At 39.4% G+C, this 21963-nt stretch overlaps 1 protein-coding gene across 9 annotated transcripts in view; it reads right to left on the bottom strand.

Annotated features, from left to right (window-relative positions):
- BBX (bobby sox homolog (Drosophila)) overlaps positions 1 to 21963 on the bottom strand; it is a 299118-nt gene that overhangs the window by 200368 nt on the left and 76787 nt on the right. Inside the window, exon 1 of one of the 9 annotated variants that reach the window (XM_010838551.1) lies at positions 15834 to 18357. The exons of the other annotated variants lie outside the window; for them this stretch is intronic. The gene's annotated coding sequence lies outside the window, so the exon portion shown is untranslated. Of the gene's footprint in view, positions 1 to 15833; positions 18358 to 21963 lie in introns of those variants that run through there. 9 annotated transcript variants of the gene reach the window in all.

The following is a 21963-nucleotide window of genomic DNA, read 5'->3' as shown; positions in this document are numbered from 1 at the left end:
TGGTAGTATCAATTTACTGACTGAAAGGACATTTGGCCCATTATACTAAAATCCAGGGGAATCAACTAAACAGCATAAGAGCTGAAAATGACTTACAAAGGTATAATCTTACCCAAAATGCTTCTTGTTCTACTATACATACAAAATCAAGACCAAAATAGCATATGAAAAGAAAATTCAAACACTGTGTCACTGTCAGTCACCAGCCAGCAACTCAGGTCTTCTGAGGATACATAGGAAGCTGAAGGATTATCTAAATTACCTCAGCTAACAATCTGTCTCTGAAAGTCCCATTCCAATGTTAATAATTCCATCTGGAAATTTCAAGCTATGCTCTCTGTAATACTATCTATGCAGTGTTTTCATCTTCTCTGTCACCATTAAAAAAAAGGTGAGGGAATTTTATTTCCAGAAAGGTGGTACAAACATACTTATCCCTACTGCTCTCACTGTGTGCTCAGTTGCTTCAGTCCTGTCTTTGCTACTCCATGGACTGTAGCTCGTCAGGCTCCTCTATCTATGGTATTTTCCCAGCAAGAACACTGAAGAGGGTTGCCATTCCCTCCCCTCCAGGGGATCTTCCCTACCCAGGGATGGAACCCATGTCTCCTTCATTGCAGAAAGATTCTTTACTGCTGAGCTACTGGGGAAGCCCAACTAAAAACACTGGACATTATATAAGAAAACTCTGAAAGGAAGAAATAAAGGCAAGCTAGTTTGGGACTTCAAGACCCAAGGAACAGCACAGTGTTGAGTTCCCTGGATCTTCTTTTCACCCTATACATCCTAGACTTGAAACTGGTGAAGCCAGCAATAAAGAAATGCCAATGAGGTGCAGACAACAAAGTCCCAACAAAAGCCAGGTCTAAAGGACCAGGAAAGCCTACAGAGAGCAAATTTTTACAAAGTAACTGCACTGCATGAGATAAACATGACAGAAAAAACTATGGCCCCTGACCACCGCAATGGAGCGGTGTCAGAGGAGTGCAAGGAGGGTGCTGGGATTTTCACTCAGTCAGACAGTAACAAGTTCAAGTCCTCCCTCTCCTCCTACAAATACAGAGTCAATGACGATCATGTGCAGACAGATAACTTCCATTATCCCCCTAGTGGTAACAGGGTTTATCTCTTTCTCCCCACTTGGGTGGTTTCAGAAGAGGCCCAGTGAAGACACATCAGGACTTTGACTACCACCCAGTAGCAAAGAGCCCACCCCAACCCTGCTCCTTGGTCCGGAGGAGGCCATGTGTAAAGCAGTAATGAAACTCTCCTAACCCTTCTAGTGGCAGTGGCACCTTCAGAGCTGAGTGAGGGATGGGACCCCCCAGCTCAGCCTGGGAAGTATTAAGATTCCTTCTCTACCTTGGATGTCAATGGCAGCCGAGTGGGGAACACTAGATTTCTCTTCCTTTCTGGCAGTAATAAGAAGGTATCATCCCTCACCTCTGATAGAACAGTGTCAGAGGAAGTTAGCTAAACCAGGAAATTTATGTAAGATCCAAAGATTCACAACTTAATGCCCAAAATATCCAGGTTTCAACTGAAAGTCATTTCACATACCAAAACTAAGACTGCCTCGACTTGAATAAAAATAAACACATGACAAATTAAAGATGAGATGTTAAAATTATGCAACAAACATTTTAAAGCAATTATTATTTTTAAAAAAAGTTTCAATGAACAGCTGCAAACATACTTGAAACAGAAGAAAACATAAAATGTCTCAGAAAATAAATAGAAAAATATCAAAAAGAACCAACTGGAAACTTTGGAACTGAGAGAAACAATAACCAAAATAAAACTTAATGAATGGGGTCAAAGGCAGAGTGGATGGGACAGAGGAAAGAAATCAGTGAATTAGAAAAGAAAGTAATAGATATTATGCAAGTGGAACAAAAGAAAGAAAAAAGTCTGAAAATTCTCAACAGAGCCTCAGGATAAATGTTTAAAATCCATGTGACTATAATCCAGGGAGGAAGGAGAAAAAAAGGGCAAGTTTGGGAAGGTACTCAAACAAATAATGGCTAAAAACTTGTCAAATCTGGCAAGCAACATATACCAAGACACATGGTAGTCAAATCAGAAACCATGGAGATGAGAAGGCAGAGGCAATTTTTCAAGAGCTAAAAAATAAAAGAACTGTCAGCCTAGGATCCTATACCCTGTGAAAATATCCTTCAAGAAGGAAATGAAAATAAAGACATGATCAGAGGAAGAAAAAATGAGAGAACTTTCACCAACAGACCTTACCAAAAAAGAGCAGCTAGAGAATGCTAATGAGCATAAAGGAAAAAAATAAAAGAAGGAACCTCAAAATATAAGGAAGAAAAAAGAACATGCTAAGCAAAAATATGGGTAAATACAATATGCTTTCCTTCTTGACTTTTCTAAATTAATTTTGATGGTTTTAACAAATCCTAACAGTATCTAATACAGTTCTAAATGTACGTCAAGTATTTAAGAAAACTGTATTCTAAATGCAGGAAGTAAAGGGACATAAAGAAAAGTAGAAGTAAATGCACTAACTAAAAACCAGATTAGCAGTCAGTTAAAAAACACGATCTAACTATATACTACAAAAAACTCACTTCAAATACAATAGCATAGGTAGGTTGAAAGTAAAAGAATGGAAATGGTATATCCTGCAAACATTAATCAAAATGAAGAAAGAGTGCTATATTAATCAGAAAAGAAGACTTCAGAGCAAAATCACCAGACACAGACAGGGACATTAAGGGCCTCATGATAAAAGGGCCATACCACCAAGATAATAGAGCAATCCTAAATGTGTATATACTAATAATGGATCTATGAAAAGTGAAAGTGAAAGTGAAGTCGCTCAGTCATGTCTGACTCTTTGCGACCCCAAGGACTGTAGCCTACCAGGCTCCTCTGTCCATGGGATTTTCCAGGCAATAGTCCTGGAGTGGATTGCCATTTCCTTCTCCAGGGGATCTTCCCAACCCAGGGATAGAACCTGGGTCTCCTGCATTGTAGACAGACACTTTACTGTCTGAGCCACCAGGGAAGTCCATGGATCTATAGAATATGTAAAAATCAAAACCTATAGAACTGATATGAGACACAGATAAATTCAGAGTGTGAGACATCGACAAACCTCTCTCAGAATGACTGGAGAAAAAATAAGAATATACAAGATCTCAACAACATCAAACAACAGGATCTAACCAACATTTATAGAACACCCAACCCAACAACAGTAAATGACATTCTTTTTCAAGTGCCCAGGGAATACATACCAAGAAAGATGATATGCTAGACTATAAAACAGCTCATCAACAAACTTAAAGTAAAATCTTCGGCTTCCCTGGTGGCTCAGTGGTAAAGAATCCACCTGCCAATGCAGAAGACACAGGTTTGATCCCTGGTCCAGGAAAATCCCACATGCTGTGGAGCAACTAAGCCAGTTCACCACAACTACTGAGCCTGTGCTCTAGAGCCCAGGAACCCCAGCTCTTGAGCTCATGTGCCACAACTACTCAAGTCCGCGGACCTAGAGCCCGGATTCCACAATAAGAGAAGCCACTGCCATGAGAAGTCCGCACACTGCAACCAGAGAGTAGTCCCCACTCTCTGAAACTAGAGAAAGCCCACGTAGCAACGAAGATTCAACACAGGCAAAAATACATATATACATACATAAATAAATAAAATTTTTTTAAAAAGAGATTAAAATCTTAAGGGTATGTTCTCTGATCACAACAGAATCAAATTAGAAATCATTAGCAGAAAGATTAACAGGAATACTCCTTAACACTTGAAAACTAACAATATAAATAATCCATGAATCAAAAGTCTCAAGGAAAATTTCTTGAAAAACACACTGAACTGAATGAAGATGAAAGTATAATCTATCAAGATTTGTGGGAACTAGCAAAAGCAGTGCTGAGAGGGGAATCAGTAGAACTAAATGCTTTTATTTTTGGAAAAGGAAATCTTTCAAATCAGTAATTTAAGCTCCTACCTCAAGAATCTTGAGAAAGATCCAAATAAATCCAAATAAGCAGAAATTAAGGAAACAATAAAGAGAAGAAATCAGTGAAATTAAAAATAGAAAAATGATTTTGGTATTACCTTGATACTGCTGCTGCTGCTGCTAAGTCGCTTCAGTCGTGTCCGACTCTGTGCGACCCTATAGACGGCAGCCAATCAGGCTCCCCCGTCCCGGGATTCTCCAGGCAAGAACACTGGAGTGGGTTGCCATTTCCTTCTCCAATGCATGAAAGTGAAAAGTGAAAGTGAAGTCGCTTCAGTCGTGTCTGCCTCTTCGAAACCCCATGGACTGCAGCCTTCCAGGCTCCTCTATCCATGGGATTTTCCAGGCAAGAGTACTGGAGTGGGGTGCATCAGACAAAGATAGTACCAAAAACTAAAACTACACATCAATATCCCTCATTAGCACAGATGCAAGAATCCTCAACAAAATACTAGCAAACAGAATTCAACAATATATAAAAAGAATTCTATAACATAACCAGAGAGTTATTTAAGGAATGCAAGGATAGTTCAATATTCAAAAATCAATTAATACAATCCACTATATTAACAAGTAAAAAAAGAAAAATCATATCATCATATCCATTGATTCAGAAAAAATATTCAACAAAATTCAACATCCATTCATGATTAAAAAAAATAAACCTTCAGTAAAAAGAATCAAGGAGAATTTCTTCGTTTGATGAAGAGAATCTAAAAAGAACCTACAGCTAACATTACAACACCAATGTATTAAATCCCTTTTTCCCTAAGATCAGCAACAAGGCAAAAATATCCACTTTCACCATTACTCTTATTATATAGAGCTCTAAGTTCTGCCAGCACAGTAAATCAAGGAAAGGAAATAAAAGGTATATGCTGTGTTTAGTCACTCAGTCATGCCTGACTCTTTGTGACCCCATGGGCTATAGCCCACCAGGCTCCTCTGTCCATAGGGATTCTCCCAGCAAGAATACTGGAATGCGTCACTCTGCCCTCCTCCAAGGGAGCTTTTCAACCCAGGGATAGGACTCAGGTCTCCTGCATTGCAGGTCGATTCTTTACCAGATGAGCTACCCAGGAAGCTCTTAAAAATAATATAGTTCTGAAAAAAGAAATAAAACTATCCCTATCTGCAGACGATATAATTGTCTATATGGAAAATCCCAAGGAATCTACAAAAACAATTCCTAAAATGAATACATGAATTTATAAGGTCAAAAGATACAAGTTCAACATACAAAAATCAATTATATTTTTATTTATGAACAATGAACATATGGACATCAAAATTAACATTTTTAGATACTAGAAATAAATATACAGACAACATAATTAAAAATATTATACCATTTACAATAGTTTTTAAAATGAGACAAGTGAAAGTGTTAGTCACTCAGTCACGCATGACTCTTTGAGACCCCATGGCTCTGCCCAACAGGCTCTGCCCACAGAATTCTCCAGGTAAGAATACTGGAGTGGGTGGCTGAGCCCTTCTCCAGGGGATCTTCCTGACCCAGGTCTTCCTGACCAGGGATCGAACCCAGGTCTCCTGTATCGCAGGCAGATTTCTTACCACCTGAGCCACCAAATCGTTTTTAAAATGAAGTAATTAATTATAAACCTAATAAAACCATATCCAATGCAGGTATGCTGAAAAGTACAAAATGCTGATAAAAAAAAAAAAAGATCTAAATAAATGAAGAGATACACTGTGTTCAAGAAACGGAATATTAAACATAATACAAAATGTAAATTCTACCCAAACTGATATGCAGATTTAACACAATCCCTTAAAAATAAATTCTCAGCAAGACTTTTGAAAATGCAGTAGAGACAAAATTAGTCTAGACTTTATACAGAAAGTCTAGAACTTTCTGTATAAAGTCTATTCTAGTTCTTTCAGACCCAGAATAAATTGTTTTAGATTAGTTAAAATAATTTCGAAAAAGAAGAATGAAGTGTGAAAAATCAGTCTACCTGATTTTAAGACTTTATGTGTAGCTACAGTAATTATCAAGAACGTATGATATTGCTGGAGAAGCAGACACAATAGATCAGTGAAACAGAATGGAGAACCAGAAACAGATCCACTTAAATACACCTATCTTTTTTTGACCAAGGCACAAAAAAAGCAATTCAACAGATGAAGGTTAGCCTTTCTAAACCAATGTTGCTGGAGCAACTGGACATCCATAGCAAAGAAAGGACCTCAACCTAAGAAACATACTTTATACAAAAATTAACTCACAATGAATCATGAACTTAAATGTAAAACACAAAACCATAAAGCTCTTAGAGAAGAAAATTAGAAAGGCTTCAGAATATAGGGGCTAGGTAAACAGTTCTTGGACTTGGCAACAAAAACACAGTCCATAAAAGGAAAAACTGATAAACTGAACTCCAACAAACTTCAAAACTTTTGCTTTGCCAAAAACCCTATAAAGAAGATGAAAATATAAGGTACAGACTGGGACGAAATACACGCCAACCACATATTTGACAACTATTAACTGGAATATATAAAGAACTCCCAGAACACAGCAGGAAAAAGGCAAAAAATCCAATTAGAAAACGGATGAAATTCATGAAAAGACATGTTTACCAAAGTGTATGTACAGTTTACCCTTAAACAATGCAGGTGTTAGGGGGTGCTCACCCCTCTTCCCCCCAGAACAATTAAAAATTGTGCGTAACTTTACAGTCAACCCTTCGTGGTTTCAACCAACCATAGATTATTATGTAGTACTGCAAAAAATGTTTACTGGAAAAAAAATCCATGTTTCAGTGGACCTGTGCAGTTCAAACCCATATTGTTAACTGTACTGATGCACTCACAACTTGCATTTATCTCCAGAGAATTATGCTGCATGAAAAAAACTACTTACTATATGACCTTATTTCTATGAACATGCTAAAGTAACAAAGTTACACAAATGGGGAGCAGATTAGCAATTGCAATCAATTATAAAGGTGGAGAGAGCAACAGGAAAGTAGATGTGACAATACAAAAAGCAACATAGAGATCCTTGAGGAGATGGAAATGTTCTAAATGTTGGCTGTATATATCTTGATACTCTGGCTGTGATATTTTATCAGTTTTGCAAAATGTTATCACTAGGGGAACATGAATAAAAGGTACATGGGATCTCCTCATATAATTTCCAGTAACTGCACATGAATTGACAATTATCTTGAAATAAAAAGTTTACCTAAAAAACTGTATAGCAATAACAAACACAAAGCAGGTGAGCAGTATGAACTTCCTCGTGTTCTCAGTCCTTGGGTGATGAGTCTCCTTGCAAGGCCTTGGACTAGGGTTACCAAGCCAACTTCTACTCTCACACTACACTCCTCCTCGGCCAACATCATTCATTCTGGAGGCAATTACCTTATGCCAATGACTACCAAATGTGTATTTCAAGCCAATTCGTCTCTTCTGAAGTCCAGCCAAGAGATCTGCTTCCCTTGGGGCTGTCCCTGTCTCAGTAGTTGTCACTGTATCATGCAATGAATGCACCGGATGCTACTGTTAATGTGTGGTTTCCTCTGTCTCACTCTCACACATCTAGTCAATCATAAAACACTGTTAATTCAAGTTCCCAAACACAACGCAAAATCAGTCCACTTCTCATCTTCACTGCTCCACCTGATCTAAACTACTACTAAGCCACTGATCCCTTGACTGACTTTTGAATCTCTGTTTGTGCCCCTCTCAAAAGCACCCCTTCTGCAGCAACCACACTGATCTGGACAAAAAGTAAGTATGAATGAACAGCTCACTCTCTAGCTTAAAACCTTTCAATTTTACCCACTGGGCTTGGGATATAATCTCAAAGCACACAAAAACCTCACATATTCTAATTTCTATCCGAATGATTCTACCTTTTTTGCTCTTTTCTAAAATCCAGTTATAATGTTCTTCTAGTTTCTCCTAGACATCCTGCTCTTTCTCACCTCAGCCCGTCGGGTCTTATCCATTACTTCTTACAAGACGGGTTTTCCTGAATCTTCAGATAAGGATAGGTCCCTTATTGAATAATTAAAGAGATACCTATACAACTTGAAATAAATCTAATTAAAGTGTTATAATATTAAAAAATCAAATAATTCTAAGATTCATGCAAAGATAATATCTAAGGTATAAATAACATAGTTCAATACACAAGTCATATATATTTGCTTTGGTGGATTATTTAATTTAGACCTAGACACAGAAACACTTTTACATTCATTTTCTTTGGAACTTTCTAAATATGAAATACAGTAGTAATAATGCTCTTAGTAAGAAGCTTTGTCATTCATAGTCAAACTATGACTGTGATCTCAGGTTTCTGGTCTGCGGAACTGTGAGAAATAAATGTTTGTTGTTTATAGGCCACTCAGTCTGTGATATTCTGTCACAGTACCTTGACTAAGATGGAAAATTGGTACTGACAGTGTGGTACTGCTATAACAAATACCTAAAAATGTGAAGTGGCTTTGGAACGGAGAGTAATAGGTAGAGGCTGGAAGAGTTTTGAAGTGCAGGCTAGAAAAAGCCTACATGACAGTGAACAGACCACTAAAAGCTATTCAGGTGAGGGCTCAGAAGGAGAAGAGAAGAGCCGCAGAGAAAGCCTCAATCTTCCTAGAGAACTCCGAAGTGGTCTTGAACAGAATGCTGGTGGAAAGATGGACAGTAAAGGCCACTCTGATGAGAACAGAAATGAGGAACCTGTTATTGGAAACTGAAGGCAAGGCAATCCTTGTTAAAAAGTAGGAAAGAACGTGGCTAAATTGTGTTCATGTCTGAGTATTTTATGGAGATAGAACTCATGGTTCTATCCTGTGGAAGACAGACATATCCAACAAAGCTGGCTATTTGGCTGAAATTTCTTTCTAAGCAAAATACTGAAGGTACCATTGGCTCCCTGGAATATTACAGTAAAACATGAAGAAGAAAGAATGACAAAGACAGAATTTGTAATCAAAAAAGAAGCAGAAATTTAAAATTTGGAAAACTCGCAGCTTATTCATTTTATAAAACATGACTAAGCATGTTTGAGAGACCACTAAGGGTGGGGCCAAGAAACTTTCTGATGAGAAGATGAGTATGTATATGAACCAGAGATTTAATCAGCCACTCAGCAACTGCTATTTGAATCCAAGGGGAAAGAGATAGGAACAAATAAAGACTGGTTGTCAGACTTCTTGAAATTCATAGGAGGGAACCATAGCACCATTCTGCTTCAAACGTGTGATAGTCAAGACAAGATAAGGACTTCCCTAGTGGAGCAGTGGGTGCAGACATCGGCAGTGTCTCCAACTGCCAATGCAGGAGACACAGGTTCAATCCCTGGTCCAGGAAGATTCTACATAATGGAGAGCAATTAAGCCCGTATGCCACAACTACTGAGTCTGAGCGCTGCTGCTGCTGCTGCTCCTGCTGCTAAGTCCCTTCAGTCGTGTCTGACTCTGTGTGACCCCATAGACGGCAGCCCACCAGGCTCCCCCGTCCCTGGGATTCTCCAGGCAAGAACACTGGAGTGGGTTGCCATTTCCTTCTCCAATGCACGAAAGTGAAAAGTGAAAGCGAAGTCGCTCAGTCATGTCCGACCCTCAGCGACCCCAAGGACTGCAGCCTTCCAGGCTCTAGGACCCCTGAACTACAACTAATTACCCTGGGCCGCAACTACTGAAGCCCGTGCAGCTAGAGCCTCTGCTCCCTCACCACACTGAGAAGCCCATGCACCACAACTAGACAGGAGCCCCCAACTCTCTGAAACTAGAGAAAGCTTGTGTGCAGGAACAAAGACCCAGCCCGCCAAAAAGAAATTAATTTTTTTTTAAACAGACAAGGTGATTCACAGATCATCAGTTTCAAAAGTGGGAAAGGCATTACCTAGGTTTCAGCAAGCCAGAAGACTCCCAGTCAAAGCCATGGGAGCCAGACCCCTCCCCAGCGGAGCTGTTGGGAAGCAGCTATCTTCATCAAGATTTCCAAGAACGGAGCCATTTGGTGCTACAGGCACAAGACCCAAGCAAAGGGCACAGCAAAGACAAGGCCAACACAGAGACCTCCACTGGAGCAACACTCAGCAAAGCGGTGGGGGAAGGGCTGCAAGTTCCCTCAACTCTCAATCAGCAGAGCCACAGGTGTACTATTCCTGCCTGAGAGAGATGCTGCGGGGATGCGCTCAGCAAAGCCATGGAGGCAGGGACATTCTTTTGTGTGTCCAGTAAGAGGGCCCATAGTAAGTGGGCCTGGCAAGCAGAGCATCAAGTTTAAGAAGATTATTCTTGAGACTTAAGATTTGAGGCTGTTTGCCCTGTTGGGTTCTGATGGTTTTCTTTCTTGCTTATGGTTTTCTTTCCTATTGCTCCTTCTTAGAATGGGAGTGTTTAACTCTATGCCCATCCCACCATTGCTGGTGAAGCACATAATTTGTTTGATTTCACAGGCTCACAACTAAAGGTGAATTTGCCCCAGATGACTCACTCCTTGAATCTTACTCATACTTGATGGAGATCATATTTAGATGAGACTTTGGAATTTAGACTGTTTAGTCAATGCTGGGACTGGTGAAGATGCTGGGACTACTGGGATGGTATGAATGCATTCTGCACCTAAGAAGTTGATGAATTTTGGGGATGCAGCAGTTGAATGCTGTGATCTAAATGTTTGTGTTTTCCCCCACCCCAAATAGATGTGCTGAAATCCTAGTACCCAGAGTGATAGTATTAGGAGGTGGGGCCTTTGGAAGGTAACAAGTCATGAGGGTTGAGTCCTCATGAATGGAATTAGTGCCCTTTCTTTGGCCATTTGGGGCTTCCTAGGTGGCTCAGTGGGTAAGAATCTACCCGCAGTGCAGGAGACATAGATGCAGGTTCAATCCCTGGGTCAGGAAGGTCCCCTGGAAGAGGGCATGGCAACACACTCCAGTATTCTTGCCTGGAGAATCCCATGGACAGAGGAGCCTGGCAGGCTACAGTCCATAGGGTTGCAAAGAGTCAGATACGACTGAAGCAACTGAGCATGCATGCATGCACAATTGGCCATGCTGTCATGTGAGGATACAAGAAGTCTGCAGTCCAGAACAGGGCCTTCATCTGGCCATGCTGGCACCCTGATTTTGGACTTCCAAACTCCAGGACTATGAGAAATAAATGCTTTTCATTTATAAGCCACCTGGTCTGTGGTATTTTGTTACAACAACCTGAATAGACTAAGACAGACTTAATCATTATGAATAATTCAGCAACCAATGCACTATTTTCTTGCAATTCTTCTTTGCCTTTTTATGGGCTTTAAGGACTTCACACACACACACACTTAGCAGTTAAGTTTGCTGTGTAAAAAGCCACATATGCTTTGTAAATAAATACCTACAATTTGAACCTAAAGTTTAAATTTCTTTCTAAAATTTGCTAAGCTTGACTTTGGTCTCTTAATAATGATAAAATCAACAACAAAGGAAAAAACATAGCAAAACCATGTAAACCATAACCATTGGGATATGCCATGTAAAAAGAAATTTGTATGAAGCTTTAGAAATTATGTCTATAAACATTTTCTGAATAGTAATTTAGAAAGGTTAGGGTTTAGATCTTTACATTTTAAAATTCTACAATATGAAGTATTGAATCTGTATTTCCCAATTTCATGTTGTTTTTTTTTCCCTCCAATATCCCGTGTTAATATAAAACTACACATGGACACTTTGCATTGAGCACTACTCAAGAATTAACTAATTCCACTAGTAATCATACCTTCATCTATTTGTCATATTACAGCTTTCAACTGTGCTTCTGTATAGTTCATATATACTGGTTCATAGTTCTTTACACATTTACACCCTCATTTCCTCTTAAAACACCTAGTTACAAGCAGCATTATGAAGCATAAAAATAAAGTATGGGTCATAAGAATGGATTTCAGACTATGAGATAAGAATAGCCATGTAAAAATACAACCAGTATTAATTGATGTAAAATATACCTACAAAATAGGAACTTGGGACTACTGAGTGGGTTTGCAAAAGAAGCCAGGGGTACTCTAAAAGTGCAGCTTCCCAAGGGTTTCAGTGGTGGTGGTTTAGTTGCTAAGTCGTGTCCGACTCTTGCGACCCTATGGACTGCAGCCTGCAGGCTCCTCTGTCCATGGGATTCTCCAGGCAAGAATATTGGAGTGGGTTGCCATTTCCTTCTCCATCAAGGTTTTTACTTCTCATCTTTTGCCAGCCTCACGTAAATAAAGCTGGGTGTTTCCAAACTGCATAGGAGGACATACAATCAAATCTATAATAATCAAAAGGCTAGAGGAGTAGCTTGGTCTGATTGACTAAATTTATTTATAAGGCCTTTTTGTTTCAACTACTGCTATTGCAAACCTTCCTAAAATGTATTAAGGAATACTTTCTTGCTTTAGGAAGTACAATATAGTGAACATAATTAAATCACCGGTGACTGCAGGTCTTATCATACAGTAGGGTCAGCCTTGTTGTGAGCATCAGTTTTTACTGGATCCTAATAAAGATGTGCAATTCGGGCTAAATGTATACAGACTGGTCCTAGGCTATTCATTCCTTGACAGCTCCTCTTTTTTTAAAAAACTCAAATTTTTAAAATCAATTTTTCAAGGGGAGGAAAGGAGCTTATTTTCCTAAAAGTCAAAAACCAGGAAAAATAAACCTGGTTATCCGAGCTTTTACTCTATCACTGGAGCTTTTCTAAAGTAATAGGTATTCTTGAAAAATCTGTTCCATTTCAACAGTTTTAAGGAAATAAATGCCAAGGGCAAAGCTGGGGAGACGAAAGGGAAAAATCCAATTCCTATGTGGAGAAGAAAACAACACTGAAGAAAGCTGAGCCACATCCGGGTATTTACTAAGTACACACTATGTACTAAGTACGCTGCTAAGCACTCTGGCTACAGTGTTTGGTGTCTGGGTCTCAGTTTCTTCATCTGCAAAATTAAAAGTCAAGCTACATACGCCTTTCATTTAATATTCCCCACACTGTGATTCAGTATGAACAAAGTGACACTATTCCACCACGATCCACTGTGTATAAATATGGGTGTTGAAAAAACTTTCCAAGGGGAGTTAGGGTGCCCAAACTCCTGAGAATCCTATTCTCTGCAGTTCATTTAGAATGCTGGCTAGTCATTTTATTCCTCTTTTATTGCTTTGGGCAGAACACTAAATGAATAACAACGCAAGAGTTGACTGGGCTATAGGTTATGGGATTAAATATTAAATATTAAATATCCCAAAAGAGACAGTGAAGTGTCCATGGAGGCTTTATTTCCTTTCCATTTTCTTTGAATTCTTATCCTAAATGACAAGTGGCATCAGCACTTGTGGTGTGATCCACAGAGCACTGGAGTGAACACCACGAGAGCCGGATCTGGGTTCTAGCCTTGAATGTGGCAAACGGGGATCTGGGACAAGTCACCTGCTCATCTGCAAAATATTTTCTTCCATTTCTGTCATTAAACAAGAAAACCATGACAAATTCAACACATTTCCTTTTAAAATAAAGATATACACAAACAGTTCAGGAGAATGCCCCCATGTATTTTGATTTGGGAAACGCATTTGACCAAGTGTTGAATACAAACATTAAGACAGGCTGCACAGTCAAACGGGATCCTAACTTTGAACAGCAAACACTGAGTAGTGAATCAGAAGAAATGATGGAAAGATGGACTGAATTAAGAAGATTAAATTTAACTGTGGATTCAAATGAATGGTCTAAATCACTCTTTAAAATTGCTGCTATATGCATATAATATACTTCTGGCATCAAGTTCAAATATATCCCTTTCCTTGTATGGAAGAACTGATTCATTGGGTTTTCTTCTTATGTTTCCAAAGTATAAATGTAAACCCTGGTACTACAGTGGAAAAAAAAAATGTATTACATATGGAGGAGAAGAGGCATGACTTAAGTAGAGTTCACATGAAAAAGAAGCTTGAGCTGACTTCAAGCTCAACATGAGTCAACAGTGCTTTGTGACTGCCAAAAACACTAACATAAGCTTAGCCACCAACAACAGAAGTGTAATGTCCAGAACAAGAGAGCTACAGCTTTACTATGTTCTCTGCATCCTGAGCTGGGCACCACACTTCTAGAATGGTGGGCTCTGTCCCCAGGACACCCTATTCAGGAGTGATACAAAACAAACGCAATTCCATGACAGGGAGTAGCCAGAATGGGAAAGGGCCTAGAAAAAAAAGCCCCAGAGACTGAAAAAACTAAGACTATTTCTCTTGGAAAAGCTAAGCCTTGGGGGAGAGATATTAAATATCTGATGAGCTGCTACAGACAAAGTTCAGACCTAACAGAACACACAGCAAAGCAGACCTAGTGTCATACAAACAGTACCCAAAACAGAATGGGCTGCTCTAGCATTGGGGACAGTCAGGTAATACAAGGGTTGTCAACTCTGGCTACACATTAGAAAACACCTGGGACCAGTTTCAAATCTATCAATGCCCAGGCCCCACCCCCAACCAATTAAAGCAGAGTCCCCGGGGTTGGGCCTGGGCAATGGGAGCTATTGAAAGCTCTCCAGGGGTTTCTAACGTGAAGCTACACTTGAGAACGACCAAGGTAAATACAGTCAGGGTGGCCACCTGTCTGTGTGTGGTATAGTGCAGAGGGAATTCCTTCTCAGAAGCCTGTATTAGGTTTAACTTATTAACATCATCCCATATGATCATGAAGATTAGCTCTCTTTGCAAATATTTGAGAAGAAATCAAGTTTAAATGGCACAGTCTCTTAAAGAGAAGAATTTAGGTTGCATTATAATAGCTGGTCTTTTCTATTCATGAATAACTGCCTTCAGTAATTTAAGCATTACCATCTTTGTGGAGAAGAACAATAGTACTGGCACGTTTATATGTTGATAAATTCAAGCAATTTAATTCCAAAACTTTGTAAAATAAATTTAAAATTAGCTAACATTCAAGAGTTTTCAAGTTTCTTCCATGACAAAATAATTCTTAAAATCAAGCAGGATCTCCTTTGTAGTTTGAATGGATTCTGTCACTAGTAGCTTATCCGATGTACATGATAAAATATTCTATTTTCCTACCTTAAATATTTTTCTAAAATATTTTATAACATAATAGCCTGGATTTTTGGTAACCAATATACAGTCCTCCACATTTCCTTCAGTGTTGGTTATATTTTTATTCTTAATCCTATTCTTTTGACCACTGAATAGAGGCATTTATACACATTTCCTAATCTCCTTTGAAAAAGATACATCCAGAGCCTTCTGGTCTGAATACTGGTCAGGCAATCACTTGTAGTGGGTGGGATTACGTGTCTAAATTTTAGTGACCCCTCCAGGCTTTTCCACTTAGATATACCATACCCTCTAAACTTTAAAACTTTCACTTTAGATTACGACAGTAAATCACCAACCGTTTCCTTTTACTTTTGCCATCTGTCAATGCAAAAAGCTCCAAGTGAATCTGAAGCTTCGTCTAGGCTACTCCAAGTCTCTTTCATTAATCTTTATCATGAGATTTCTAAATAATGAGAGAATATTAAAGATCATCACTTTGTTTACAACCACCACCAAAAGAGCCTGGAATAATGCTGTGGATTTGGCTAGACGGATTCAAGCTAGAGGACAATTTCAGGAGTCTTGGTGTGGGGACCAAGCATACAGTTAACATTTTACCAATAGCTGGCTAACTGTACCACGTTTCAAGTAACGATTGCCCTTTCTGCATCAAAACACTAGAAAGAATTACAACCTTACAGCCATCTGAGCAGCTGCTGGACAGACAGTCTGCTCCACAGCCAAGAGTCACCTTTCCATTTTTCAAGCACATACCTCTCACAGAAATGTTTTCAGTGCAGCAGTCTACAGAGCTGGTTATAACACCGGCACGATGTGACAACAAAATTCATGATGATTTTGCTTTTTCAGCCTGCCCCTTCCTTTTTTTTAAAAAAATTCTTCCCTCCCCTTCCATCCCCCAAAGAAAACCAAACCCACAATACTTCCACAAAACCTGACTCAGACTTATGAATATAATGCTTTCAGTGAAAGCTGACCAGTTTTACAGGAGAACAGCCTTCATGAGAAGCAGGAAGCTGATCTGAGCAGCAGAGAGCAGGGATGGGGCGGAGCAGAAAGGAACTGAGCTGGGGGAGAGCAAAGCACAGACAGTCCTGGCTGCTTCTAGTTACTTATTGACAGTTTCTCATCTCATAGCACAGATTTATGAACAGGGTGAGCATCGGCCCTGCCATACCTTTTCTTTCCTCTACGAATCTCTGGCAATCTGGTAAACTATTACACAGGGGAAAGTGAGGCCTTACAACCTCGCCAGAGCCCAGTTGCAGGGAAATGATGTAAGCTTCCCACCTCCCACCAGCCCCGCTCTGCCAATCCACCTCTACTCTGACCTGTTAGCATCCCCTCCCTCCCCCCACAGCCCCGTGACCCTGCCCTGGGCCAGTGGGGCCCCAGGCTCGGAAGTTGTGTCCTACTGTGCAGCAGAAAGTATTTGCCAGGGGATAAGGGGTATTTTAGTTTTGAGAAAAGTCTTCAATGAAAAAGTAAATGCCTCTCTGTCTAAAAAAAAAAAATAATAATTCTGGGTCGATAAAAGTTAATCAGTCCCCAGGAGAAATAATATTAAATAGGATGGTGGTAAGGAATGCAATTTTGCAAAAGGCAGCAGAAGGTATGATGTAGCAAAGGGTATAGTAATGGGAAGTAGGAGACACAGATTCTCCTCTTCTAATACCACCTCAATGACCTTGAACAATTGGTTTAATCTCTCTGGTTTCATTTTCTGTAAAGGGAAAGAGCTAATATAAATTACATCTGAAGTCTCATGTAGTAATTTTATGAATTGAGAAGCAAAAGAAACAAATGGGGGTAAAAAGTAATCTGTCGCCAATTGTTTCTTGTTTACTCAAAACTGCACATAATTTCTTATACTGAGCTACTTAAAATATGCTTTGCCAACATGTGAGTAAATATGAATAGGATTAGCAAAAAGATGTATAGGGGGAAAAGTTACAGGAAATTTGACTGTTAATTCCGACCTGGAGAATTTGTAGAGAATGAGGACTGTGAAAATTCATGTTTGGTAAAGGACAATTTATAAACTTCATTCATAAACAGATGCTTCGAAGCAATTAAGACTTTTAACATTATCCTAGACAGCATAAACTATTTACCTCGGTCAGCAGTGTTCTAAGTTGAAAGGATGCTCATGCAATGGGTGCTTGCACACACACACAAACACCAAGGGGGAGATTTTTCTTTAATTAAGAGCTCATAATATAACTGGTTACTAGGACAACAGTCTTCAAATTAGGATAGGCAACTCCTAGAAGTGCCCATCGTTCTAAAGGGTATGAAAGGTATGCAGACACATAGATGATAAATCAATTTCCAGATCAACCCTTCTAAGTAAGTGCCCTTGATCTGCCTGAGAATGCCCCTGGAAAGTAGGGTCACCTGTCCCTCCCACTCCTTTCCTATCCCACTTCTCCCACTTCACAAAATCAAGGCACACGGTTGCTCATCGCCAGTGTCACGATGTGGCCCTGCTTGTGGTAAGAAAAAACCTCTGAGCAGGACCTAAGGAGACAATTAGAAATACTGGTAGTGAAAAAGTGTGTAGCCCTAATCACTCTTCTCTTGCAACTCAGGTGGGTTGTGCCAATTTTTTGCTTGAAAGAAAATTGGAGGAGGGCCTAATTTGGTTGTCAGCTGGTAAATCATTAGACAATTTCAAATGATAGAGCACAGTGGTTTTGAACATAACTGAGGAAGAGTTCAAAGAACTGACTGACACTGCTATATTAATACTCTCATCCTCATCAACATATCTATGTAAACAACATTTCACAGTGTATATACTAAATAGAATGGATAGTATGCTGGACTCTTTCTGCAATTAGTAATATTCATATGCTGATAAATGAACTAACCAGAAGAAAAGCACCAACAGTGTAGTGATAAATTTCCAGTAAATAATGTTTATCTCTAATATTATTTATCAAAATTTGTAATTCACAAGTTATTTCGATTAACTATGTACTAATAACAACTAGTAAGTTTAAAAATTACCTACAGTCTTATTATCACAGTAAGTTAAATTCTGTCACCAGAAGTACGACAGGGTGATCAAAAATATTTTTTTTAATGTAATAATACATAAGGAGAAAATTTAGTGGGGAAGTATAGTAATAAAGACCTCAAGGATAAAAAAAAAAAAAAAAAAAAAACACTTTAAAATCTGACTGTTAAAGAGCAGTTTCAAATGGATGGATAGTGGTAGGTTTTAAGTGTTAGACACTCAGTCATATCCAGCTCTTTGTGACCTCATGGACTATAGTCCACCAGGTTCCTCTGTCCATGGGATTTCCCAGGCAAGAATACTGTAGTGCATAGCCATTCTCTTCTCCAGGGGATCTTCCCAACTCAGGGATTGAACCTGGGTCTCCTGAATTGCAGGCAGATTCTTTACTGTCTGAGCTACTAGGGAAGCCCTAAACAGCTACAGTATTTGATTCAAGTGCATAGATTTTTTATGAATTTTATGAAGGAATGTTAATATTTACAACCAATGACAATTATGCACCTTTCTTCCATCTCATAGCACCTTCCAATTATTACTACAGAGTTTAAAAATAAATAAAACAGAAAGAACAGCAATCTAGAACCTCAGGAAACAAGCCACCTGGAACAACTTAATTTTCCAGTTATCTGTGGTTATGTTCGTTGAGTACCACAACAGTTCTGTCTCCTAATTTAAAGCTACTATAAATGAAAATCTTCTCAAAATAGGGGACCTCTTCTTAGACTACACCATCATGATTTAACCACTTATTAGTGTTTCCCAGATAATTATTAACACAAATTCTGCAGAGAATTCATATAATGCCCTTAACCTAGGCTTTTTCTGCTCTTCCCGTTTGGCATTTTGCATTTCTGCCAGCAAGTGGAGGATGTGGATTCAATTCCTGGTCCAGGAATCATAAGCTGCCAGTCCCTAAGTCAAGGTTCTAAAACACGGTGAGCTCCAACTTTCTCCCCTATAAAAATAAGTTAATCTCACTTTCTTAAACTATCTCACAAAACAGAGATGAGTTCACAGAAGTGAACATGCTTTATTTGAAAATTTCACACCAAGAAAACATATGTTCTCATTATGAGTGCTTGCATGAAGCTCCTCTCTTCATTCTAATTGTGGAAATCAGCCAAAGAAGCTAACTAGATCTGTTTTTTTTTTTTTTTTAATTCTGATAAAAATGGTTTAAGTAAGAGACAGATGTCTTCTATAAAATTCATACATTAAGTTCAGTTCAGTTCAGTTCAGTTCAGTTGCTCAGTCGTGTCCAACTCTTTGCGACCCCATGAATCGCAGCACGCCAGGCCTCCTTGTCCATCACCACTCCCGGAGTTCACTCAGACTCATGTCCATCGAGTCAGTGATGCCATCCAGCCATCTCATCCTCTGTCGTCCCCTTCTCCTCCTGCCCCCAATCCCTCCCAGCATCAGAGTCTTTTCCAATGAGTCAACTCTTCGCATGAGGTGGCCAAAGTATTGGAGTTTCAGCTTTAGTATCATTCCTTCCAAAGAAATTCCAGGGCTGATCTCCTTCAGAATGGACTGGTTGAATCTCCTTGCAGTCCAAGGGACTCTCAAGAGTCTTCTCCAACACCACAGATCAAAAGCATCAATTCTTCGGTGCTCAGCCTTCTTCACAGTCCAACCCTCACATCCATACATGACCACAGGAAAAACCATAGCCTTGACTAGACGGCCCTTTGTTGGCAAAGTAATGTCTCTGACATTTATTTCCAGGGGCCATGTGAGTTCTGGATCACCGATACTGCTGGATGGCTGAGTAATACATAGAAAGACATAACTCTACGTGTTCCATCCAAAACCTCAATCTGCTATTATAACAAACCTCAGTCTCCTTTCTAACATATCTTTCAGATATGATCCTCATTCATTTTATTACCAAACCCATCACCCTCCCAACTACCACTACACAGAAATATGTTGCTTTTATTAATTATATGCTCCCTAAATGTTTTTATTATTATGGTGCTTGGTAGACCAGAACTTCAGTTCCTAAGCTACTGGTCCATTGAGTGCCCTAGAACCATAGGTTCAGTCCCAGAAGAACAAAATAAACCTTACACTTTGAAAAGTAGCAAATAAAATTCAAACAGCATCAAAGGGGAGATAAGGTTTTAAAAAGTTAACTGATAGTACCTGCTCTATTTAAAACATCCATAGGATAAACTTATTCTGTTGCATGAGTTATTATGTGGTTAGTATTATCATAGTTTCACTTGACCCTTTAAGCAATTTTACTATTATTTCCTACAGATTATAAAAACTGACCTTCAAAGGTATTTAAGTGATTTGCTCAAGATCACAAATGAAAGCCAGACTTCAATTCTGCAGACGGACAGTCCCACAAAGTTCCCTGGTACGTGTACTTGCCCCTCTGAAACTGCTGGTAAAATCGATAAAAACTGCAGTGAGAAGCTGTAGTGGCAGGCAGTCCTGCTCTGTTCTGTGTTTCCCATGGACATCATGGTTCTAATCCGAAGAGCAGGTGTCCTGGAATAGCACAGATCAGAGGTTGAATCCAGACCCTGGGCAAGTTATTTAACTTTTCTAAAGCTCAATTTCCTCATCTGTAAAAGGTATTAACAAGCACCAATAAGGCTGTTGCGGGGATTAAGAGGGACAGCACCTTAGCAATCTTTAGCACCCCACCAGTAACAAACTTGAGTTTACTAAATAATAACAACTAACATATTTTGAGTCCATTACGTGATGCATCTTAATTCATTTAATTTTCCTAACGATTCTATGGCACAGTGGATACTGTTATTATCACTCCTGTTTTATCAATCAGGAAAGACCATCCTAGGGAGGTAAGACAATCTGCCTAGGGTCACAGATCTAGGAAGTGAAACAGCTTGCAATGAGGCTCAGGAGCCTGACTGGGGGCTCACACTGTGAACTATACTGTTAACTGTTCGCTGCCTCTCTACAAATGAGTGTAACATTAGAACCATCTCTAGCCTTACCATAGTCATCAACACCCGCATCACCCACATTCTCTTTAGTTAGCCTGCAGGGCCTCAGGTCTATGAAGCACCCCAATGATGAGACGTAAAGAGCTGAGAATTTGACATAGTGAGACTGACAGAAGTCAGCGCCTTCAGGGAAGAAGACAGAAGCTGGTTGCTGGAAGAGAATACCGTGCAATAGAACAAAGAAGCAAAATGAAGGTCTGAAATAATATGAAAAATCTTCAGCTACTAGATGAGGGATGGAGATGGGGGGCAGTGGATTTAGCCCAAGAAAAACAAACATTTTAAAATTTAATCAGGTGCCTAAAGGAATACCAAGAAGAACTGCAAAAACCTGGCCTGTAATATAATTTGGGGTCCACTCCGTATCTATTTAATAATTGCTATCTGATCCATCCAGGGATGCCATGATCTTAGTTTTCTGAATGTTGAGCTTTAAGCCAACTTTTTTACTCTCCTCTTTCACTTTCATCAAGAGGCTCTTTAGCTCTTCTTCACTTTCTGCCATAAGGGTGGTGTAATCTGCATATCTGAGGTTATTGGTCTTTCTCCCGACAGTCTTGATTCCAGCTTGTGCTTCATCCAGCCCAGCGTTTCTCATGATGTACTCTGCATATAAATTAAATAAGCAGGGCGACAATATACAACCTTGACGTACTCCTTTTCCTATTTGGAACCAGTCTGTTGTTCCATGTTCAGTTCCAACTGTTGCTTCCTGACCTGCATGCAAGTTTCTCAAGAGGCAGGTCAGGTGGTCTGGTATTCCCATCTCTTTCAGAATTTTCCACAGTTTATTGTGATCCACACAGTCAAAGGCTTTGGCATAGTCAATAAAGCAGAAACAGATGTTTTTCTGGAACTCTCTTGCTTTTTG

This window comes from Bison bison, unplaced genomic scaffold (genome assembly GCF_000754665.1).
Source record: "Bison bison bison isolate TAMUID 2011002044 unplaced genomic scaffold, Bison_UMD1.0 scf7180017864098, whole genome shotgun sequence".
Classification (NCBI taxonomy): Eukaryota; Metazoa; Chordata; class Mammalia; order Artiodactyla; family Bovidae; genus Bison; species Bison bison.
Note: the sequence above shows the minus strand (reverse complement) of the source record. Positions and strands in the feature narration are given on the sequence as shown.